Source organism: Brachyhypopomus gauderio, chromosome 18, assembly GCF_052324685.1.
Source record: "Brachyhypopomus gauderio isolate BG-103 chromosome 18, BGAUD_0.2, whole genome shotgun sequence".
NCBI classification, from domain to species: Eukaryota; Metazoa; Chordata; class Actinopteri; order Gymnotiformes; family Hypopomidae; genus Brachyhypopomus; species Brachyhypopomus gauderio.
Genome location: NC_135228.1, coordinates 11,220,477 through 11,246,214, shown reverse-complemented (window position 1 = coordinate 11,246,214; position 25,738 = coordinate 11,220,477). Strand labels below are relative to the sequence as shown.

The 25,738-nt window shown below is 44.1% G+C and overlaps 1 long non-coding RNA gene across 1 annotated transcript in view; it reads right to left on the bottom strand.

The window, feature by feature from the left end:
- LOC143482054 (uncharacterized) overlaps positions 1 to 25,738 on the bottom strand; it is a 31,893-nt gene that overhangs the window by 106 nt on the left and 6,049 nt on the right. Inside the window, exons 2-3 of the long non-coding RNA XR_013122127.1 lie at positions 632 to 854; positions 1 to 270 (exon numbers count right to left, since the gene is read on the bottom strand). The exon at positions 1 to 270 is cut by the window's left edge and continues 106 nt beyond it. This is a non-coding gene — a long non-coding RNA (uncharacterized LOC143482054). The remainder of the gene's footprint in view (positions 271 to 631; positions 855 to 25,738) is intronic.

The window sequence follows — 25,738 nt, the reverse complement described above, 5'->3', positions numbered from 1 at the left end:
GGATTAAGTGCCATGTGGTGTAATCTCTGTCTTTGTCCCCTCCATCCTCTCCCATTGTGTATTCATGGTGCTGGAAATACGCAGACCACATTATACTGCATCTGATTATGCTCCATGATGCTTTGAACGCACCCGCCCCCACATTGTCTTCAGACCAGCAATTATCTGTAATTGCGTTCCCTCTCCATCCTAAATGTATTATCGGGCACACTTTGATTTCTTATTTAAATTGTCAATATCATGCATGTGCTTGATGCATCCTATTGTTTCCTGTAAAAAAGCAGGAATAAATAAATATTAAAGAGTTTCACTGGGCAAATGATTCATTCTAATCAGAGTTTTAACTTGGAATCTTCAATCGAAGTATCAGAGGAAAAAGGACTTAGCATGTAGCAAAAGCGTTTAGCAGGTATCAGTGTTTAGTTAAAGAACTCTTTCAAACTTTGGCAAACTTTTATTCCTGTATTGTGCAGTCCAACTCAGATTGGTCAGCATTAGCTAATCCTGAGTGGAGGAGCTCACCTGATGTCTGCAATATTTTCCAGTTCCACAACAGCGCATTTACCAAGGGTTTTGAAATCCTGAATTACATTTGTTCTAATTGTTTCTTTCAAGATGAATTGGTCATTACCTGAGTGCATACCAAATGGCATTTAAAGCACCTCTGCACTGCACAAGGCCATTCTTCAACTTGGCTTTCAGTGAAGTCTAATCACGTATGGGCTAGAAATTGGGGCGATTTGGGGGAGATTAGGCATGATTGCTGCTGTGGAGCCCAGTCAAGGAGCTGCCTGGATCTCTGGAACTCTTCGACCTGATCTTCTTGTTAATGGGATCAGCCAAAGCCAGCCCTCCTGTTAGGAACGAAGAGTGAAAAAGAACATCTGATACAGATGAAGATTATACGGAAGACAAACACTTCCAGTCCGTGGTGCAGACCCCGCCCCCCAACGCTATTGGCCGTATTCCCGAAGAGCATGGCTCCTGAAATCATGGCCAGCACGGCGACATCCTGGTACGTACTGCTGATGATGCCGTGCCTCTCCGCAGCACAAGTGCCTGTCTGAAAGAGTCCTAATTACTGGAGGGGGGAGGGGCTGAGTTAGGGATCGCCACCAAGTAACTTTGTTACCACCAAGGCTGTAAAAATGCATGTCAACAAAAGTGGATGATCCCTAGCAACTCAAAACGTTTGGTCTTTAGGACACAAGTCATTATGGATAGCCTGTAAATTCATTAAAGCGCTTCACATATACAAATGGCAGGGTATTTGAGACCAGCTCATGGCTGAGTTCATGAAGACTGTAAGAGGTAGAGCGGAACATGTTTTTTATGTAATACAAGATCTTATGGCTTCAGACTGTCAAACTGCTGATTATCTCATCTGGTGTAACCAACCTTCATCGTACAGCACAAAAAAGAAAAAAGATGTATTAAACAAAACAGGCCAAAAACTCTTCAAAAACGGAGTTATTTGTGTGCAAGAAAACATGCAGGAAGTTGTTTGCTGTATTGCTGTACTGAACTCTATTGCTTCTGCAAAATGCAGAAGCAAGTGTCAGGGTACTGGGCCTGAAAATGAGACAGAACCGCCAAACCGGGTTGGAGGGAGGAAGCAATCTCATCGCTGCTCTCCTAAAGCGACCTTTCTGGCAGCATCACAAAAGCAGGCTCCGTCTGCACACCTGTGTTCCTGAGCACCGTCACCAAGCTGAGATGGCTGGTCATTTGGCCTGATTCCTAGTTCTCTTCTTCATTACTTTCCAGGCTGTACGAATTCGATCGAAAATGTTGGACAGCCTTGTATTAAACAAAAATGGGTGAGTGACAAAGAATGTTTGGTTTGAATAAACATGACCAGTAACATGTCCAATAACGGTCACTCAAAAGGCGGGGCGTGACATAGGCGGGTATTCGTATGGAAAATACAGGGTTCTGTGTTTTGAATCCGGTTTACTTCACAGGTTTAACTGCTGAAAAGAGCTGCACTCAGCAAAATGAGGCCAGTGTCGTTTTTCCCAGATGACTTTTATGCTTGTCTAAATTTCAAATCACAAAAATAAAACTTGTGCCCACAGGGGGTGTATGTTGCCAATAACATATGGCATATCTGTGAATCGAAACCCTGAAGATTTGAGCAATGGTGACAGGGTTGTGAGAGTCTGGTCCATTCGGGGCCTGGTGCACATCCAGCCCGGCTCATTTGCTGCTGACTCTTTCGACTCTGAGGAGTCCAGGGTTCATTTATCATGAGGGAGTAAACAAGTGTGTGAGCACCTGCTTTATGTTCATCATCTGACCTTCCAGCACACCAGTGCCTTGTTGGACTTTCTGAGTCATTTGTTACTGGAAACAGTTCAAGACATTCTTGTCAGAGATGAAGAGATTGAAGAGAATCCGCCTGCAGCATTCGAAGTGCAGAGCTCCCAGAGACATTTTTTTAAACACTTAATTTGCATTAATTCAATCAGGCGCTGAGGAGTGTGGGTAGAATTAATGGCAGCTGCAGTATCTTCATTACTTCAGCCTCCAAAAAATATTAGCGAGTCATCAAATACACAATGCAAGCTGTTTAGAGTTTGCGAGTCCACCATGAAGAGGCTGGAAGAGGAAGGCTGAAAAGCTGTTAATTTCCACCAACTTGTGCTGGTTCTGTCATGCTGTTCCCTGAGCCTAAACCAGGAGGAGAGGAAGCAGTCTGTCCCACAGGTGGGACGAGGGGGGGCGAGGGGGGGCGAGGGGAGGGGGGGGGGGTGTTGAAGTGGATGCTGTGGGAGTCTCTGCCTGCTGGGAGCCTTTGCAATGTTGGATATGGAAGGTGAGAAAAAGATGGTTAAGAGGGAGAGGGAAGTGTGGTTGGAGTCCACCTGGCCAACTGATGGCTGGAAGGTGAGACGAACGGAGAGAGCGAAGGAGTTTAATTTCCCCCGAGGCTCCCGCCGTCCACGCTGCGGAGGGAGCGGGCGAGTCCAAGGAGGCGTGTGAGAACTTCTCGCCGGCATGACGGGGCAATTAACCATCGCACCACATCTTGCGCTTATCCATCGTGCCCAGCATGGCACAGCGGGTTGAGAGGCCAAGAGAATCCATGTGATGTAATACAGGATGAGCTGAGTAATGAACACGATAGAGATGTCATTGCAGGTAAAGGGAACTTCAGATATTCTTTATCCAGAACACAAAGCAGTGGCGATATATTTTGATCAATTGTATTATACCTCGTATGGCTGCATCATTCATTGACAGCAGTAATGCAAGTCATTGATCCAAATAATTACATACTTTCAAAGTTACTGCTTTAGTTCTCTTATAAACCATATCATCCTCAGCTCATGTATCCATTGCTACTGTCTGGAACATTCTGGTTCCTTCTGGAACCTTCCCCCAATGCCTCCTCAAAGGATTATTAATGCCTGCACCCATGAAGGTTTGGGTCTGTGTATATATAAAATATAAAACCTGTTTAATTGGTTTGTGCTTGTGTTTATAGAGTCACTATTTTATATTTAAAATCAAGTTGTTAGGGAGAAGGTCATGGACTAAGGGAGGCTGCCTTGGGATAAAATCTTAAAATATAGTAAGTTTTCTTCTCAAATTTAATTGGGGAGATGTAAGATATGACCCCATGATGCCTCCGTGTAAATTCAGCTAAACTAATTCTGAGAAAATTATTAAATTCCCTCACAAACATATAACTTTACTAGCTGGTCGTTCTACTTGAATGTTCAAGACATATTAGCTGTATATAGGCACAAATAATTGCAGACAGTGTAATGTTAGGAAACTTTCATCACAGCAAACTGCCAGTGCGGGAAAAAAAAATTGCAAGCAGTCGGTGTCCAAGACACACTCCTCCTTGCTCATTGAAATTCATGTTTGGTAATGAGCAGCATGTGTTTCTACTTGCAGTGTGTGATATTAGCGCCTGAGCGCATCGATCCATCATTAGATATAACGGTGGCTCCTCTGAGCCGCACTCCTGCGGGGGAGCAGGGAAATCGCATTTCATAGTTAAGGCCATGCCACTTCTTATCAGCCCAAACAGGCCTGAAGAGTGTCACGCAGCAATCGCTAGTCTCCATCTTGTCGAGGCGGAGAGCTGAAGAAGCCCACGTGTAACGGCGAGGGTGGGGTTAGACCTAGACTGCCGTTGCTGAGAGTCGGTGTGTTTGTCTCCACTGGGAGATGTTTCCTTCAGACGAACTCATCTCTGTGGATCTGACAGGGCTCTGGGGGTATCTGCACTATACATGGGCTTGTTGGGAGTGTGATCTCTTGACAAATGAAATTAAATGAACTGAAATGGGTCAGCTCATGGACTTTTGCACAATATGTTATAAGATAACCAACTTCTAAATTACAGCAATCACTAATAGTAGTCTCTGGATGCCCCTAACATACCTACAGGTAAAATCAGCTAAACTAGCTCAAAAAATACTGAGAAAATTAGTTAATGCCTAATATGGTTAGTTTGTAATTATTCAAATGTGGATTCCAAATTATCTGAGAACATGTATTAAGCTTCTTGAATATATTTGGTAGTGATTGCATTTCACAAAAGCACTGAGATCATTGTTAAAGGGCAGAGTAAATATCACTCAACACTCTCATTTCAGATGATCTCAACACTTCAATGCATTTGGAAGATGGATCCCTGGTCATTTATTACACATTTCATAGAATATTCATGGAATATTCTGGTTTGTGATCAGCCCATAGCTGAACAGATTTTCTGAATTACATATTGTGTCTATGTTTTGTAACTTGTATTGAGGTGAAGTTACAAAAAGATAATACATTTAGCAGGGAGTTATGTTGGAATAATAGTGGCATTATTTCAGTTGGTCCCACAGGGCGAACTCACATGAATTCTGGGCTATGATTAGTTCTGGGTGGTGTCCTGTGGACTGTGGAAGAAGGCGAAACCCAACAAGTTCAGATACACCATCTGTTTTTACACAATGCCAGTAGGTGTCAAAAAGAATCTGTTTCCAGTCCCTCTGCTGTCCGGGGCAATGTCACCAGTTGGGTGACTCCGGACTGAGCTGAGACCCAAAAATAGTACACATTTTAACCATGGCTGAAGTACAGGAGAAAAGGCGGTCCGCAAACCAACATCAGCGAGGCCAGGGAACGCTCTGTAAGCGAGGCCAGGTGAGGATATGGTGAGGGAGATCACGTTTAAAAAGCGCTGACACCCAGGCCCTGTGAAGGAGGAAACGCACCACCACAGCTGTGGCGCAGGCTGCAGAAATGTGAACGCGGCTCCTGCAAAACGCAGGCGAGCGCACCGCCGGCGATCGCGTGCGTGGAAGGAGACCGGAGCGGCTGCAGCAGACCGAAGGGACCACGGGTCTTAAATATTCATAGCCATTCGCCATTCCTCATTTTTGCGGTGACAGCGCGTGACACCACAGGCAATCCTGGAGACGTAATAAATGGAGCAGGTTGAAAACGATACGAGTCATTTATAAGTGTGGAAACGGTTTTGGGATTTATGGCTGTTTCTGCTGAACAGCCCTCATCAAAGGACAAAAGCCGCTGGTAATTTTAAAAAAGGCGGGAAAAAAAGAGCATACTTAAGTTTGATCACCAGCTTGAGTGTCTCCCGCTTGTTTTAATATAAGTGACTGAGAGTTCACTGCCTCAGGAAGCATTTCTTAGAAAAAGTTCATGTCTAGGATAGGGGAAATAGACTACAGACTTAGCAAAGCTCATAAAATAGGCCTGGCAGGAATCAGGAATATTACATGTCTATTACATCATTTAAGTTTGTTTAATAGCTGGTTGATCATGAGCTGTGAATATAAATGATCTGAAATGACAATGTATGTTTGATACCATAATCATTTTACACATCTTAATTACATACACCAACTGCCCAGATATGTCACATAAAAAGATGTGACTACTGTTTATTGGCTAATCCTTTATTGGCTTTGTCATCGTCTTGCCATTCAGGACAATGTTGGGAGGCCAGGAGACACTGAGACCTCAATGATGGGCGCCATGGCTGACGCAGACAATCTAAGCAGCGTCACCTGATACGCCTTCCTGTGTAGAGCGATCCTTACGTCAGCTCCCGCATCTCGTTGGTCATCAGCGGGGACACCCAAACCCTGGCCCCGCCCCCATCTACTCAAACCCTGGCCCCGCCCCCGTCTACCCAAACCCTGGCCCAGCCTCCATCTACCCAAACCCTGGCCCCGCCCCATCTACTCAAACCCTGGCCCTGCCCCATCTACCCAAATCCTGGCCCGCCCCATCTACCCAAACCCTGGCCCAGCCTCCATCTACCCAAACCCTGGCCCAGCCCCCGTCGTGTGTGGACAGGTTGGCGCCGGTTGTCCCAGCCTGCCTGAGCCGTCGACTAACATTTCAGTTGTACCCATCTGCCGTCTGCAGCTTTGTTACATAACGCTGACCCCCTTCGAGTCCAGTGAGCTTGTGAGCTTTCCCAAGCCGCTTTGCGTAAAACCATGTTCCATAGTAGGGGTGGGAAAAGTTGCAGTCGAAGTTGCACTTAGTAATACAGAGCAGGCAGTATTACGGGGGGTACTGCTAGTGGTTTGATAGTGGTTGTTTGAGATACTCTCCATGAATGTGGTATTGATGCCATTTGGAGGAAGGGACCTGCAACTTGAATTAACTAACAATCGGTCATCTGTTTTGGAATAGCAGCCCATTTTTCTGGTTAACGACCTCAGGCTCGGGAAAGGGGGTGTGTTGACACATTTTGTGGGACCTTGTCCTTTTAAATATCGATTCTGTGCTCTGCAAGGGCAGCTTATTAAGTGCACTGTTATATAGGCGAAAATCATAGTGTTACTTGAATTATAAGACCTGGAAAAGGACACTGAAAGTACCCGTAAATGGGAAATACCACCAAAGGGGCAATTTCAGTGGCAGACATAAAAACACATATGCACAGGACACGCTGTAAAAACCCATCATATCAGTTCGTTATGCCAGGTAGTTTAAGCTGTAGGTGTAAATGAATCTTGTTTTGTGGTGTGAAGGTGCTAACACAAACAAATTTAATTTAATTTAATTGTTTCAGCAGAGTCTAACTGAAAAAGACTAAAGACTAAAAAAAAGACCTAAAAAGACTAAATACATTTCCCCTTCTTGTTAAATAAAACAAACCACACAATGAATTTGTTTTCTGCATGCAATTGTAGATATATGATATAGGCTAATCTTTGAAACTGTTAAATACATTCCAGAATTGCTTGCTTGACATCTATTATGCAAATTAGCTTTTTATACACATTCTACAAAAGAGTTGAACGGACATTAATGTGTTGGTATAAGGATGCCAAAAGAATATTTGAGCTTAAATGAAATAACTCTAATGTTTTACTTTGCCTTCTGGAAACATAAACCCGCAACACAGTACTGCTCCTTCAGCACTACAGAGAGGGGAGCTAAACCGTGCTCTCGTCTTTGGAGAGAGGCTGACAGAATGAACCAGTAGACCATAACTGTCCCGCTGCCCCAGATGTAGGCAAGCCGCCACTCTCATTCCTCATGGAGCCAGTGGGACTAACACACACACACACACACACACACACACACACACACACACACACACACACACACACACACACACACACACACGCACACAAACACATGCACATCTGGGCCACTATGATTTCCCTCCTACTTAACTCTGCTACGGTGATTTGCTCTCTCACCCCGGCCCTCCTCACAAGGCCACAGACTAGCGAGTTGACAAGCTACGAGGAGATAATCAACCCCCTCCAACCCGCACCGAGGGAGATAACGCCTGACCCGGGCCTCACAGTGCGCGCGTGAGATGGTGTTTATATTATGGAGAGGCTTTTTAAACTCCCCGACAGCCTCGGTAAACATCATCAACCCCTGTTAGCGCATCAGCATGCAAAGCCGGCAGTGTTTAGAGAGGCAACACACCCTCCCTCACCGCTGAGAGGAAGAATGAACACAGGTGTAGCACTGGAAGGTTGCAAAGGTTCTCAAGTATGGACTGTTTTATTGCTTTCCCAGGAGATCGCAGTCTGGCATATTTGTAATAGTAAAAAGACACATGGGACACTGTAGCATTCATATCAAACTTGCTTCATGGCCCATTCATTCACTGCACACACACACACACACACACACACACACACACACACACACACACACACAAAAACACCACAAGCACCCCCACGTCCATGGCATCAAAATGGTATTAAATATTGATAATATTATATGGATGTTGGATATTTCATTTCAGTATCGTGACAATGTTATCTGTATTGTTGCCTGTGCTGCCTGAAGGAATGCAGCTCAGACCTTACAGTAACAATACAAAAAACCTTCACGATATATGTGACAGTCTGGAGGTAATAGTGAGATAGAACATTATTATCCAATGTGAAGAACTGGATGAGTTGCCTGTCAGGAACTGGAAGTGATCTAGACAGTTAGCCAAAGTGTCAGCGAAGACACTTGTTATGACTCATCAAAAAGAAAAGAAAATGGCTTCTTTTTTGTCCATGTTAGTATGCGACAATAAAGCAAGATGAGAATCGGGCAACTTGTTAAAACTGAACAACTGTAGGCTACTGACTATGTGAGTGTAATCAAAAGAACTGGGATGAAAATGTCGAAGAGTCATGGGACAAAGCCAAGTTCAGATGTGTATTACGTGTTCCTGAATGCAAGGACGCCCTTGGTTGATAGCTAATTATGATTACATTCACTGTGTAGAATTTCTTGCCATTTCTCCCCTGGAAGAATAGACTTCCTTTGTCTTTCTGAATAAAATGACTTGGGGACACCTTGTGATGCTAAAATAAGATAATCCTATTAGGCCTATGGCCTGATATTTTAATATATGCTAACGTGCTACGCTAGCAATATACATTTGGACGACAACAGTCTGCAGGTATATTTAGCTAAGAAACAAAACAGAGATGGCTGCTGTTGCAACATAAACCCCAACAAGTGAGCCCAGTGCAAAGCTTGAATTTTACTGGATGATTGTAAGAGTTACATCAGTGCAATTTAATGACCCTGCAGTTTATTGCGCGAAAGCAAATCTTGTGGTTTCTGGTTTTTGCTTCTCCTCTTAGTCGAGTGTAGAGACAGAAATTGTTTAGAAGTAAATGCCTAAAAGCTGCAACAAAAAAAGGTTAAGATAAAACCAGGAAATGTACAACAGAAAATGTGGAGGTTAAATATCTCCCTTGTGCCTCTCGCCCCTGAGACTTAGACAGATGACACACGTGGTTCCCGTGGGTGTCAGTGGTTTTCTGAGCTTTCCTTAAACAAACAGAAATTCACCGCATTGCCAAAAGTGATCTTGGCCAAGCATTTTTATATATTTTGTAACTGCATATTTTGACAGAATTTGCTCCCATTATATGGATATCTGAGACATGCGCGTCGAGATTTAAATAGGGAAATTCCAGTCCTGTCTGTCTGTGGCGAATGTGAGCTAGTTATGAGTTAACAACTGGCACTTTTTGTGCTAATGTTAGAGTAGGATTTACAGTACAGTTGCACAGCAAATCAATAACTTCACCATTCCAATACATCAGCAAACTCTGAGTCAGAATCTGAGTCAGTATTTTCACATATACGGTTACATCTCCCCAAATGCTGCATTTTTGCCAATTTATAATTGCAGAGTCCATCATGGGTGAGAGCAAGCAGAGCACTGCCAGTGTAGAGGGGCAGGAGGGTGGCATTTCTAATTTGCCTTTACTCGTAGATCTTTGCATTTGTTATGAGGGTAAAGGTGCGGAATGCTTATGGCTTTTTAGGGATGAAAGTGGAGCGGTAGACATTAAAAGGTTTAATAAAAACGACACAGTTATGGAAAGCTTTTAATGGAAAAAGGAGTGATGAAATAACTGTGTGTTAGATCGGTAGCAGCTGTGGTGGCAAAAAAAGAGTAAGGGCTGAGAGTCCAGCTCACAGCCAGTGAGAGGGAGGAAGTGGAGAGGAAGCAGAGAGGAAGTGGAGAGGAAGCGGAGAGGAAACAGAGAGGAAGCAGAGAGGAAGGCCTCATGCAGGGTGGAAACTCACGGCCCAGGGGCAGTTATGACGGAGGACAACATAATCGACCGGCTTCAGCATCTTCAGGGCATTTGATTGAATTTCGGTGGTCAAGGGCACCAATTTGAAAATGAATTAAGACAACACACATAACTAAAAACAGTAGGGTGTCGTTCATGTTAGCCCTGGAATAAGATCAGAGACAGATGCAGTGGGGAAAACAGATCTTGCTTTGCTGACACTCGGGTCAATCATAAGAGCTCACTACGTAGTTAAAATGGTCAATTAAGGCCATGCATGGATCTAGTAAAAACAGTCCTTCTTATATTCGAGTGCTGGATTTGAGTCATAGCTCAAATTACTCTTTCAAGCAGAACCGCATATAAATTGTGAAAGACTGCCTACACAAGATGTTATCTATGTGGTTGAAAGCAATATAAAATGTACAGTTTATGACCAGCAGGCTATTGTAAAACAATACTCTGAGACAAACAATGCATGAAATAAAGATAAGGTTTGCTATATTGAAAAAAACAAACAAAAACAAAACATTCATCATGCCCTCAGTAGTGCGCTCCCTCTCTCTAACATCATAAACCATCCAAATACCCACGGAAACCCTTACACAGCAAGCAAGAGAATCTAGCAGCTTAGTTATATTTCTCTCATTTTTAAGCTAAACAAAGTTTATTTTATGCCATCCTCAACACAATTCACATTATGGTTACCGTGGCACTAAACACCACATCTTAGATTTCACTGGTCTCCACGGTTGTCTCATGTTTTTCGTGAATCTTCATCCTTCATCGTTTCCCCTTTTGTCTCATGTCCCCATATCTATCTTCTGCCTCCTCGCCCCTGTGCTTGTTGTTGTTGTAAGTTTCTTGCAGTACAGTTGAAGCTAAAAACCTGTAGAAGCTTTGTCTCTGCTTCTCATTCTGCCATGTTTTACGACTGCAGTTTTCTTTACTATGGATTGCTGTAAGGCTAATGATTCTGGATCTTGCCCTAAATAACGGATGTCTATCTCCTTTCTGACTTCATTCACTGTGTTACGCTGCTACATAGATGCTCAGATGTCATTTAAGGTGGTCACTCCACCACACCACACACCACACTTCGTTCACACTGAAGACTCAATAACTTGAACTATATGTATGTAAAATTATACATACATGAAGGCATCGACAAAGGTAAAATCAGAATACAAGTTAGTTAATATTCATGCAATTCATCCATTTTCCATGACAGGAGCTCAAAATGATAACGGTAATGCTAACGCTAACAGAAAACAGGTGTAGTTTCCTCTTGTTGCATCACTTATTGAATTTAGCCAAAGGCAATGAATATACACAAGAGAACCAGGTGATAACAGAAGAATATTAATCAACATTAATAACACATTCACCACTCCATGGTAATAAACTTTTGAGATCTGTCTACTTTTTTAAGGTACATGGTTAAAGTCATCATTCATTCCAGTTTGTACTATAGTGTCCAATCCATAGTATTAGTAATATTTTCCCCCAGAATATTATTAATGTCCCTTCCGTCTTATTCCCCAGAGGGAATTTATAACTCTGTGTTTGAGGGTTTGAGCATTGTGGTTGGCCTCCGTGAAGTGTGTGACAACAGGATTTCTAGTCATTTCTTATATTCTGACATAAAAAACATTTTTAGATAAGATTTAAAATCTTCTACCACTTTGTGGATGTGTAACAGAACACCCCTATAAAATGATTGCTACTGCATTTAGCCAGAATGCATTGGATAATATGTAAACATGGGTTACCACTGTATGTGCAATCCCTGTTGTCTGTGAACAAGAGACAGTAGTTAATGTGGTTAGATGGCAGGGAGTTAAAGAAAATACTTCCTCACACATTATTGGATGTGTGCAGGCTACATGTGTATTAAGTCTTTGATGGGCAAAGGGGAAATGCCTTGTTCAATTTTAAATCAAGGCAGACTATCATCAAAGATATCTTTGATTCCAAAATATGATTACAAAATAATAAATGGGTTCTTAAATTCCCTGCGGGCTACTTAAATGGAGTCCGATTGCATTAGACTTGAGAAAATGTGTCTTGCACTTCTGTGCAGCATAATGGAACGATTTATAAGATCTGAGAGACAGATCGCGGGAAAGTGTAAACATTTGCACAGCATGTAGAAGACGTTAAAAGTGTCCTGTAAAGGTCAAAATCTGACAAAAAACTAAAAAAAACACCAAAGAACTGAAGGAGTTTGAAGGGTCACTGTAGTACATGGATGTGATTTCTTTCTTTGTACAAAATGCATGTATAATCTATTCCCTGACAAGTTGATAAAGGAAACAGAAAGTCCCTAAAAAACAACAAAAAGACAAGAATTTAAAAACCGCCCTGTAGAGAGATTCACAAGAGCAAGAGCGTTTAATCATCGCTACAACCAGCCCACCCATAACAGCTTCCTCAACATCTGAAGATCTGTTCATCTTATACTGCAATAAAGTTTGTCACATCAAAGACAGAAATGTAAACTTGGAGTTAGAAGTTATGGTTCAGGTATCAAGATGCCTGCTCAAAAAAAAAGAAATATTAAGAAGATGTCTAGCACATAAGTGGTCGGTAACAAAGAGGTTTGGGGAATGCTTACCTACTTGTACTGATAATATCTAAATGATGTGCTGACAACAGCAAAGTTCAATGCATCTGGTCATGACGAAAAAATTCTCACATTTGTTGTGTGAAAAGCCTTTGTTTCATAAGTGCTTATGAGGCCTTCAGGAGTTCAACCTCTAGGTATCAAAAGTATTCACATTCATTACTTGGGGAGAATTGCAGATACTAGAGTTTAAAAATACTTCTGTAAAAGTTGAAGTATCAACTCAAGCTTTTTACTCAAGCAAAAGTGTAAAAGTATATAAGTATAAGTATTGTAAGGGGAAAATGCCCAATGGGAAGGATAAAAACCCACAGGCCCTATAGGGCACTAACCCACCTCCTCAAATAAACATTTTTCAAAAAGCCATAATGTCTATAATGTTATTTTTAAATTTCAATGTTGTAAAATTAGGGATGCACTAGGCTACATGTTTTAGCCACATATAATAATAATAATAATAAATCTGTTTTATATAGCGCTTTTCTTAGTACTCAAAGTCGCTTTACAGTAATTTCACACAAAAAAAGAAAAGAAAGAAAACAAAACGGAAAGATAGGGTAATGACTTAAGTGTTATATGCAGACTGGAAAAGGTGGGTCTTGAGGTTATGTTTGAAGGAGTGCAGAGAATCAGAGTTTCGGATGGTCAGGGGCAGAGAGTTCCAGAGGGCGGGGGCAGCAATGGCAAAAGCCCTGTCCCCAATGGACCTGTGTTTGGTGGAGGTAGTAGGAGTGAGGAGGTTGGCATCTGCAGAGCGGAGTTTGCGGGTGGGGGCGTGACGGTGCAGGAGATCTGATAGGTATGAAGGGGCAAGGTTGTTGAGGGCCTTGTAGGTAAAGAGGAGGATCTTGAAGTGTATGCGTTGTTTTATGGGAAGCCAGTGAAGTTGACGAAGGACAGGGGTGATGTGGGTGAGGAGGAACTGGTGAGGAGTCGGGCAGCAGAGTTTTGAACATATTGTAGTTTTTGAAGAACAGAGGAGGGGAGACCATACAGAATGCTGTTACAGTAGTCGAGTCTGGAGGTGAAATCAAATGCATTTTAGTATGCTAATTTATTAAAACCATATTGTCACGGTGGCGAGGGTGTGGCAGTGCAATTAACATGACGACAAATACACAGATGACAAGATAAATAACAATTCAAAAACCTACAAACGAGGGGTTTTGATATACAGTTACACAGGTTGGTTGGTCTACCTGTCTACCAACCTCCTTCGCTGGTGCTTATTTGGGGCATTTCACTCATGATGTTGAGTTTCTGTCATGGACATCTTCATACTAAGCTACACATGTCTGCTATCTCATTGCTGGAGAGTGACTTGACATGTGCAATCGGGTGTGGGGTTGGTATATGTTTATACTTCTCACCCCACAACAATCAAATCCACTATCCGGATGGCGTGATTTATCTGGATAGTTTTTTTTTTACGATGACAAGACAGGGTGAAAACAAGCTGCAATGAAACAGGAGTAATGAGGCGATTTCTAAAATGTAAGGAGTAGAAGTAAAAAGTTGGCTGAAAAGTAATTACTCCAGAAAAGTATGGAAAACCAAAATTTCAACTTAAGTGATGAAATAATCGTACTTAATTATTTGACACCTCTGGACATTGCAATACATTATGTCAAATATAATAATACTGGCAGACAAGGTAACTAGCTAAATTCCCTATTTAATGTAACTAATATTTATAAGATGTGCATAACAGTGGTAGAATGTAGACTGACCCGGTGCCGGTGTGTCCTACACCAGTGCACACTGCTTCACCCTGAACCCTGGACTCCTGCATCTGATCGAGGCCTCAGCTGTGCAGTCTACTTAACCACATCACAGCACTGCATTCTAAACGCTGCTGCCCTTGTGTTGACCTTGTTGGCTTTCAAGTTCTGGTCCCCCCCCCACATTATTATTCACATCAATCATCCGTGCTCCCGCATCCACCTGAGCTTGTGAAACAGTGACGGAAACGTAGTCGCCTGTTTTAAATACAAATTATTAAACAGGCAGCAGCTCCAGAGGGACGCCGTAGTGTCGGGAGTGTCGGTCTCCGTGAGACGGCACGAAGTCGCCACTGGCACACGCCGCTGTCCGCCGAGGGACGAGGGCCTGTTGATGGAGCGCGAGCCAATGCTGACGGAACAGCCAAGCAGATGGTGGAAAACTTTCGCCCCGCCCACAGCGGAGAGAGCTCCAGCCGCGCCCCTAACTCCGCCCCTCCCGTCCAACCGGGACACACGTCGCTACCGTCGCGTCCAATCGCTTGCCGGCAGCTTCCAGGAGTCAGAGTACAAGGCCTGCCCACTCTAGCTGTCCCGAAGAAGGACGGGAACAGTAGGTGCTGGAAGTCTTCCCGTGCGTCTTCACGTGAAAACCAAAGTGTCAGCTTCGCAGCTCACACCAGGAGAAGAATACAGTGACCAAAGCACATTGGAGGCGTTCTCTGTAGAAACACGATGGCACGTACCCGTGCCTAATGAGTGCTGACAGCTCAAAGGAAGGAGAAACAGAAGAAGCACCTGCTCTCGGCGGTGACATATTGACAGTGAAAGAAAATATGAAGTGTGCACTCAGTAGAAGAGGCAACTTCACAGGTGACGGGAAGCAGCGGCGTCCAATCAGACTCCTGACTCTGTCAGAGACGCCCTTGACTGTGGGCTGCCCGGCTCAGTCGTGTCGTCCCTGTTAGTCCTGCTACATTTAAGAGGCCCACCCACGATGTGCTTCTGGACTGTGGAGTTCCTATCTCCATTATCCACAACAGGGCTGCTGGGTATGGAGTGTGGAACATTGAAAAGATGGAAGAACGTATTAGCTAACCTGCTTACCGCAGACGTTTTTAATACAATCCTACATACATCTTACATGAATATGAAGCAAGTTCAGTAGTGATGCACGCGTGACGAACGAATTGTATTTTAGCACCGTTGCATTGTGGGAAGACTTGTCAAATCTTTGTTTCAGCTCAACCTGTAGCTAAGTGGCTGGACTACCCCTGTAGCAGCTCAAAGAAGAGACGTGTTGCTGTCAGGAGAGGAGTAGTACTCACAGAGGTAAAGCAGATGGGTAATAAGGGGCTGGGGCAGAATTAGAAGGCTAAACTGAAAGAGCCATCTCAGACTCCCACGTCAAAGGAGATCTGTGCTCGCAGGGCCCCAACGCAGCTCCGCGGACGAGACCGGCCTAGCCCGTCCATCTGAGTCCCATTACAAGCTCCCTTGGGTAAAGCAGACAGACAGCAGAAGTTCAAAGTAAAAGACATAGCAGCTGATGTCCTACCTGAGAGGAAGTAAGACAAACACCAGTCACTGCCTCTGGGCCCAGACCATGCTGGCTCCACACAGACCACTGGACTACGTCAGCAGCTCCAGCCGAGTCCGCCTCATATCTGACCAGCACGTGGGCAGAATTCCTGTGGATCCCCAAGAGGAAAGCCTCCCCCGTAGGTCCGCAACCAACACGGCCAATCAGTGTAGTTGTGGACGCCAGGGAATGTGGCATCGGAGCAGTGCAGTTCTACTACAGCTGTCAACAACCCTCCAGCCATCTTTGCCTTCCAGAGCTGCTGGCTGTGTTTCTAAAAGAAACAACGTCGGTGGCGGTGAGTACTCACATTAAAAGCCTGCTGGTTTGTCATTCTGCACTGGGCAGGAGGTCCACCCTCTGTTGGTGATGTTCTTTTGCGGTGACCCCGTGCAAGCTCGGTGCGGCCAGGTCCCCGTAGTGTGGAACACCACCGACCCGCATGATCCAGACTTGCACCGTCTCCACTGGGAGCCGCGGTCAGAACGTCTGGAAGCACGGCTCCCGGGCCGACGATGCCCTCGGTGGGACGGCCGGGTGCTGCCTGAAGGCCTTTTCCCCGTTATACGCACTATCTGGTGTGTTCTCATGGCCACAGATCACTTCAGAAGGGATTTGGGTCTGGATAAATATCTGGGACCACACAGCACAGCCACAGAGCGGGGAGTTAATGGACTGCTTTAATCGCACTGTCACATCCCGGCTGTTGACTGTCGTCGTCCAACCTGAAAAAAGAGCGGCACAGCATACCAGCCTGGTGCTGTCAGCTTGCTGATCAGATGTTCAGGAGTCACCAGCCGTTCTTCTCCCTTTGTTTGGAGAGCTTTGCACCCTTTGCATTCTGGCATTGCTGCAGCACCAAATCAGGACGTACATGGCAAAATCTGCTGGATTGGTGGTGCTGGACGCTGATAATGTTGCTTAATGTGAGTTCTTGGGTGTTTGACCTATGACCTATGACCTATGACTTTTTTCAAGGTTGGTTTAACTGAATATTCCATGGGTTAAATAACCATAAAAATTGACATTAGATTGATCATTGCTCCTCCATCACTTTAGTTTTACATCCCTGATGGGGTATACGGCCTTTGGGATCAGGTAAAAGATTTAATTTCCATTTGACACAAAACTCAGACAATAATTTGCAAGCAGTCCTCTTTGTTGTATAAATTATACACTGGTGTTGTCGTTCCTTACAAACATCTCTTTTATTGTCCACTGCAATAAATAAGAAATCCATGTTTATTACCAGAAGGTTAGGGACACACTTTGGAAAGAGAACATTTCTGTTTCTGTCTGTTTGTTTTGCTGTAGACCCAAATTGGTTTCTTCAACTGACATTGTTGTTCCAAAGCCGCACGGCTGCAAACGTATCGAGGCAAACGTTTCACTAGTGCCCACCAGAACCCTGCACATATTACCCCTGGGGCAACAGCCCCGGTCGAGCACAAAGAGAGACTTTTGGAGGAATGTTCAAACAGATGTGAAACCAGAAGCTGTGGTGTCCTGAGGACATGGTCCAAGCTCAGAGAATGGGAATGGTGCAGAGAATGGTGAGGGAATAGTGCAGGGAATGGTGAGGGAATAGTGCAGGGAATGGTGCAGGGAATGGTGAGGGAATAGTGCAGGGAATGGTGAGGGAATAGTGCAGGGAATGGTGCACAGAACGGTGCAGGGATTCTGAGGCCGAGCCGCATCCCAGCTTCGTTACAGGAAGTGTGCAGTGAGTGTGCAGTGAGCGTGCAGAGTGAGTTGAGTGTCAAATGACTGCATGGCAGACGTGTGTTGGATTATTGCTTATTGAACAAATCCTGGGGGAGTTAGAGCGTAAACGAAACACGTAAATGATCAGTTGTGCCATTATGTAAAATTCAGTTTCTCTAGCCCAAGAGCAATAGTCAACATGAGTCACTAGAAAGAGATTCTCTACCAATCTCATCCATTTCTCTCGCTCTCTCTCTCTCTATTTCTCTATCTCATCTAGTGAATGGCAACAGCAAGTGACACACATTTGGAAGTCCTGTGACCCCCCCCCCCCCCCCCCCCCCCCCCCCCATCCATTAGGTAAGGACACGCTGGTTATAGCCAATGGGCAGTATCCCTCTGGAAGCAGTTTGTTTACACCTTGTGATAATAACAAACAACACCATGTGTGACTGGCCCCCACCTATCTCAGTATGGTAATATGCCTCATTAGTGTGAGTTATGAGTACTAAGCGTGCCCTGGCAATTACCAGTTTTTGAAATGAATTTGAATTTGATAGTTGCAGACTGTCACCCATTTTAAATCCCACCACTTGCTATCCATTTATGAGTAGGGCCAAATCCATGGTATGGGTCCTGGGTGTTTTATTAACTTTTGTATATATACGGTGGACCATGAGCTGTAAATCTGAGCCTCGGTGAAATAATAGGATTTATTTCTATTAGTGATGTGTGTTTAGGGCTTCAGAAAGTCCTGAAACCAATTGGTCAGACACAAAAGGATTTATTGAATGCAAAGCTTGATACCAAAATAAATATCAGTAGCTGGTTATATTACTGAGAATATAAGTTAAGAACTAAGTTATATCTTTATGGTTGATCATGAAGTTCAGCCTCAGTTATTTGTTTGTTTGTCCTAAATTTGGACTTATGGAGTTTCAGAATATCTCAGGAGGCTTTGTTAGTGAATGTAAGCTATGCTCCATTGACATCCAGTCTCATTGTTCACTGTTGTAGTGCATTATTCGATGTATGAGTGTGTGGAGAAATTTGAATGAAAAGCTGTTCAAAAATCCCCAAACCTACTCCATAATCTCATAAATCTTGTCCAAAAGAAAAACGTACCCCAAGGTCTTATTTTGAAGGTTCTAAGGCACGTGATTTGATGAAGGACGTAAGTCTCCAGTGTGTGTCTGTGTGTGTGTGTGTGTGTGTGTGTGTGTGTGTGTGTGTGTCTGTGTGTGTGTGTGTGTGTGTGTGTGTGTGTGTGTGTGTGTGTGTGTGTGTGTGTGCGTGAGTGTGTGTGTGGGGGGGGGGGGGGGGGGGGGGTTTAAGACAGGTTTAAGGCTTGACCTGTGAAAGAACACTAGGTTGGCACAGACAAAGCCAATGTATTACCAGTGTGTGCCAGATGGTGAAGACATAAATTAGACCATTTAAACAGCAGTCTAAATAGAGATAAGAGTAAGTGTGATTAATACTGGAGGAAGCTTAAAGGTCAGCAGGAAATAAAATATATGCGAGGTGGGACTTGCTACTCATGGACATAGCTCACTCTGGTGGGGGGTGGGGCTTACTGACAAAGATATAGCTAACTTTGATACATGGGTGGAGCTTGCTAACCACAGACAACTTACTCTGATATGGGGGTGGGGCTTGCTACCATGTGAATATTTGCAATGTAGTTGTATAAAGATTTTTAGAGCAAGCAACAAATCAGTTCAACAGTCAGAACCTTTATTATTGTATAATAAAGTGCTATAATTCAGAGAGGTACGCTGTGTGGGATACTGGTTTCATAAAAATCAGTAATCAACAGGAATAGGGTGATATGGAGAAGCTTGTGAATGAGTGACACTTTCCCTTAAACTGTACCCTCACTGAACTGTACCCTCACTGAACTGTAACCTTCACTGATCTGTACCTTCACCGAACTGTAACCTCACCAAACTGTACCCTCACTGAACTGTAACCTTCACTGAACTGTACCTTCACCGAACTGTAACCTCACCAAACTGTACCCTCACTGATTTAATTAAGGTACACTATGAAGGAACACAGAGCTGCTCAATGCTGAAGTCCAAAAACAACAACAAAAAAACCTGAATGTAAACACTGCTGGGCTATCACCTTTCCCCCTCTGTGTGTCACTGCGGCTTAATGACCGGAATGAAGGAGGAAACTTGTTAACTTGTTAACGGGCTCTGTCAGTGTCGTTTTGTTGATGAGTCAGTGGTTAAAAGGGGAATGTGGTGTACCAGTGCGATGGGAATTTAGCCGGGCAGCCGTTTGAAGAACCAGCGCCCCCGAGCAATTATGACAACACTCTCATCATTGCTGTGTTTCATTAGGGAGTCTGTGGCCTCATCCAGTCCAATTACAGCTCCCTCCAAGCGTGCATTTGTGTGTGTGTGTGTGTGTGTGTGTGTGTGTGTGTGTGTGTGTGTGTGTGTGTGTGAGAGAGAGAGAGAGAGAGAGAGAGAGAGAGAGAGGAAGATGTACTATCCAGACAGAACTGCTATATCAAATCCCTACATAGTGAGCTTCCGTAGCAGGTCCCTCCCTCTAGAGCCCAGCTAGGGCAGGGCTGCGACCTATTTACATCACCTTAATGATGTATAGCTCTCTCCTACTGAGTAACACTTCCAGTTCAAAGGGCATAAATCACTAACCTGCTAATGTGGTCCAGGTACGATTGCAGAAATGTGACACTAATGACAGTGCTATCAAGAACAATGAAATTGCTGTCACCGTAGCTCATAATACCAATTCAGTTCTATGAAGAATTAGAGTAATTAAGAGATCAGAATCAAAAGGGGAATAAATATATAGCAAGGAGCTGAAATGTGACTCTGTTTCTCGTCATACAAAAGTCCAACTTCTCCTGCAGTCTCCACAATAAATGTTGACCAAGGGAAGGTGTGTAGAGCAAGCAACGTGATCATCACTCAGGTCAAGAAAAGGGCGGATGAAGGATGTAGTGTGTGACGGCATGACACACAGACACCTTGAGAGCCACTATACCCTGCAGATGCCATCACATCGTGTCCCAGCATGATAATGCTGCAGCCATGTGGACACAGTTCTGATAAGGTCCCAGCTCCTCACAGCCAGAGCGCTCAGGAACACGGTTTGCAGAATGAAGATATACCAGCCGTGCACTGCGATGAAGGTGCAAGTTTCTACTGGGTACTATGGAGAAAGCGGTCATCTTAATTTATGTGAAGTAACTGGTTTTCTTCCTTCTCTTTTTTTCTGTAACATGGTACAGCAACTGGAACTGTTGCATGTAACTGGAATTGATAATGTATTCATCATGAAAATTGTTCAAAAACACCATTCTGTCCTAATGGCTAATGTTACAAGGAAACTCACTAAGAAGCTGTGTGCTACTGCTCAGACCTCAGTTCCCTTTTCATGTCACAGCCATCCACAGCTGAGAGACAATTTGTGTACAGCTGGTCCTATGGTGTTACAGACACCTGTGACTGAGAGTCCATGTGAGTACATCTGGTCCTATGGTGTTACAGACACCTGTGACTGAGAGTTCATGTGAGTACATCTGGTCCTATGGTGTTACAGACACCTGTGACTGAGAGTCCATGCGAGTACATCTGGTCCTATGGTGTTACAGACACCTGTGACTGAGAGTCCATGCGAGTACATCTGGTCCTATGGTGTTACAGACACCTGTGACTGAGAGTTCATGTGAGTACATCTGGTCATATGGTGTTACAGACACCTGTGACTGAGAGTCCATGCGAGTACATCTGGTCCTATGGTGTTACAGACACCTGTGACTGAGAGTCCATGCGAGTACATCTGGTCCTATGGTGTTACAGACACCTGTGACTGAGAGTCCATGTGAGTACATCTAGTCCTATGGTGTTGCAGACACCTGTGACTGAGAGTCCATGTGAATACATTTGGTCTTGTGGTGTAACAGTCATCTGTGACTGGGAGTCCATTAGTGTACATCTGGTCCTGTGGTATAATAGCCATCTGCGTCTTGGAGGTCATGCCAGTAATAACCTTGTGGTGATTCTCACCTTCCTTGGTTTTAGGGGAGAACAAAGTATTATACGAAAACTGGCAATAACAACAACAAAATGAATAATGATGATGATGATGATGATGATGATGATGATGATGATGATGATGGTGATGATAATATTGTGTAATTATTGTTGTTGTGATCATTGCTATATGTGAGTACAGCCATATTTCACTTTAATGTCATATAGTTGTGTTATGTGAGAGTTAATATATGGAAGGTTGTAATACTTTTGCAACAAGCCTTCAACCCCCTTGGCTCAACAAAGCAAGCATGTGCAGCAGTCTCTCTGAGTTTGACTCCTCTCCCCTCCCCACTAGCATGTGCAGCAGTCTCTCTGAGTTTGACTCATCTCCCCTCTCCACAAGCATGTGCAGCAGTCTCTCTGAGTTTGACTCATCTCCCCTCCCCACAAGGATGTGCAGCAGTCTCTCTGAGTTTGACTCATCTCCCCTCCCCACAAGGATGTGCAGTAGTCTCTCTGAGTTTGACTCATCTCCCCTCCCCACAAGGATGTGCAGTAGTCTCTCTGAGTTTGACTCATCTCCCCTCCCCACAAGGATGTGCAGTAGTCTCTCTGAGTTTGACTCATCTCCCCTCCCCACAAGGATGTGCAGTAGTCTCTCTGAGTTTGACTCATCTCCACTCCCCAGGCTCCCAGGACTGGCTGGGAGTCCTTGAGATGAGTGAAGAAGTCAATGGAAGATGCTCTCAGTGGATTAGCGACAGACATTTACACATGCTGCACGAGTCTGAGACAGAGCGAGAGAGAGAGAGAGAGAGAGAAAGTGAGAGAGAAAGAGAGAGAGGGAGAGAGTGAAAGAGAGAGAAAAAAAAGAGATGGGAGGGGTACAGGGTGCCATTTTATTCTTAGCGCCGGTATTTTAAGTGCTTTTCTAGAACAAGCACAAACAGCACAGCTCAAACCCGAGACAAAAACAAAAACAAACTGAGGTGAATCTTTTGGGGTGAAGTGTAGAGAGTGTAAATGAATAAATCTGAAATCGATGAGTCATGCCTGTGAGTGGGCTGGGTGTCATGTTCAATACACTTGCAGAGAAGTATCATTTCGTCACAGTGACATGCCAGACTAGACAGAATAATCACACTCCTATGGAACGCAAAGGCAATTTCCATCCTTTGGGCTGTTATGCAGAGCCATTCAACAGCTGTCCCCATCCTGCCATTCAGAAGGTGCAGCCTATGGGGTTTGCCTCCTCCACCCTTGTGCTTCACCCAGAACTGTGACGCACGCCGGTCACAGGAAGGCAGCACCCCACAGTCGTGCGGATCGATCCGTGGCCGTACCGCACTGCAGCGTGGCAGCGGTATACGGCCGTGCTCCTCGCCGCGCTTTGCCAGGTGCATCTGCTCAGTGAGATGTTTTGACGTAACCTTTGGAGTGAACTGTAAATAACACCGGGCATGCTGGTGCTGGGAGCCGCACTGTGTTTCAGTGCCGGCGTGGGGGGCCTTCGCTTACCATTTACCAGGGACTTTTATTACACAGGCAAATGAGGATTTGCTTGAGTTCTCTTTATGCCATCTTACACTGGCAGCTGCAACATACTGTGATTGACTTCTTGTGGTTCCTAAACCCTACAATACAATTTAGTTGTGTAGAGGTTCTGGTTTGCTAATCTTCTACCCTCTCTCATATAAATACATACATACATACATAAATACATATATATATATTGCGTGTGTGTGTGTGGGGGGGGGGGGGGGGGGGCCATCAACATCATGCCCCTCTGCTGAGTCCTTCAGTGAGAGTGGACTGGAGCCAGAACATAAGAGCGAGGTGAGGGATCGTTTTTCAGGGCGGTGGAGTGAGCACGTATGTGGGCGTGCATGTGTGTGGGCGTGCATGTGTGTGGGCGTGCATGTGTGTGGACGTGCATGTGTGTGCGTGTACTTCGTGTTTGTGTCAGTGAAAATAATGGGAATTTCACATGCCGGCCCACTACCCTGGGAGGCCGAGTCCTATTATTTCCATCCCTAGAGTACGCCAGTGACTCAGAAGAGTTGAGGGGAATTAACTGGACTTTAGCCCCTGCAAGTGAGTCGGGTATCTGGTGCCTTTGTAGATGGAGTATTTTTAGTGATGCTGGCAAGTGCTGATACCGTGTTCAGTGGTGAAATCAGGACTGGAGTGCTGGGTTACATAAGCACATTATGGATGTTTGTAGCCACTCGCCGTTTCCAGCGCGGCGAGCAGCGCCAGAGGCCTGTCATTAACCTTCACTCTAAGCCTCTCTGAACTGCTCCATCTTTAACTACTGTGGTGTGTCTAGCAACGGCAGTGGTGGGTGAGGGAGGCAGGGAGTTGCTCGAATGTGAAGTTCAGGTCTGACAGGCAGGCTAAAGAAACGGCTCTCCCTGACCAGCTCTCGGGACAGCTCTCGGGACAGCTCTCGGGACGGTTCGCGTGACAGTTTTTGGGACAGCTCTTGGGACGGTTTTCATAACAGTTCCCATGACAGTTCTCAGGACAGTTTCCAGCACAGTTCTCATGACAGCTCTCGGAACAGTTCTTGGGACAACCCTCGGTCCAAGCAGTGCAGCCAGCAGCTACCACTGCAAATCATGACCCGTATGTGTGGCAATTACCTTGCTTGTGGCTTTGTACTTTTCCATGTGAATAACCCTTGAGGTGGATTCAGTTTCAGTGGTCATAGAGGTCCTGTAGGTCCCGCTATATCAGAAAAGCATTTTGCTTACTGAAATCCATTTTCTACATGCTCAGCCTTATCATGACTCACTGGGCCTCCAGCAAACCTCCTGAACCTTTAGATGATGTAAAGATTGTACAAGAGACTTTTTTGTGGTCTCTCAAAAAAAACTAGCAAGCATTAGCAGGTTTAGTTAAACAAATGAACTGGCTAGTCGGCTAGATAGTACACATTTACCTCAGTTTGAGGACAGAAAATTACAGTAACTGTGGCAGTGTAGGTCAGAGGACATCCACTATGCTGACATGTTTGTTTTGTGAGGGCAAGAGATCATTGATTTAATGTAAGTCACGTCCATAGACAGAATAATGAACTATGTGTGCTGAATAAAATGTGAATATCAAACGTTTCTTATACAGTCACTTATCCACTGTAAAAAGACAAGCAGCAATCTGGGTACTGTAAGATTTATTAATAATATGTCATGTTCATGTTAATAGTAGCTGTTTAGCATGTAGCTACAAATGCATTATCTGTTTATTTTATATACAGGTACGCTTTACATGCAGTTTGTATCTAGAATTTACAATTTAGTATTTAGTATGAGGCATGTCCATGGAGATACATATTTATATATAAATAATTGCCAGTTCTGACCTTAAGAAGTGAGGGTGATGTCACAGTATTAAGACTTCTACTAACACTGCATAAAAGCTGCATCAACAGTGTAATATACAGTATAAATATATTTAAATGTTTAGGGATGGTGGGAAGGCTTGATCATTTTTACTAAGTATGTTAGTGTGTACAAGTGGCTACTTAATATGGTTCCATAATTCTTTGTGATACCAAATTGCTTTATAGAGAAACTGCAGTTGTAAACTAACAGTAATGATAAACTGCACAGACCTTCACTGACGCGACGAGGTGATGTTTGTTTTCGGTTTTGAGGTCAGTTGACTGATATCTCTTACACAGTTTCCCCAAATACTTTCAGGCTATTTAAATATAAAAACATTTGTTCATGCATGTTGATAAGGATCTAATATCGTCTGTTTAGATAATTAATGCAAAAGAAATCTATTGGACTTGAAGACACTGTACTCATGTGTTAAGAGCTCCACTCTAAGAAACTTCACTCTTCCACTGTGGTTTGCATAAGTCTTTGTTCTAAACTGCACACTGAAAAGAAAATTATTAAATTATTCAAAAATTTCAATAATCAATATTGAAATACAAGTCAATAATCTTGCATTTGAAACTCTGGGGGGTTTGAGTTAACAATGTTTTTAAATGTTTTGGTGCATTTCACACTAAAGCGATATTTTTC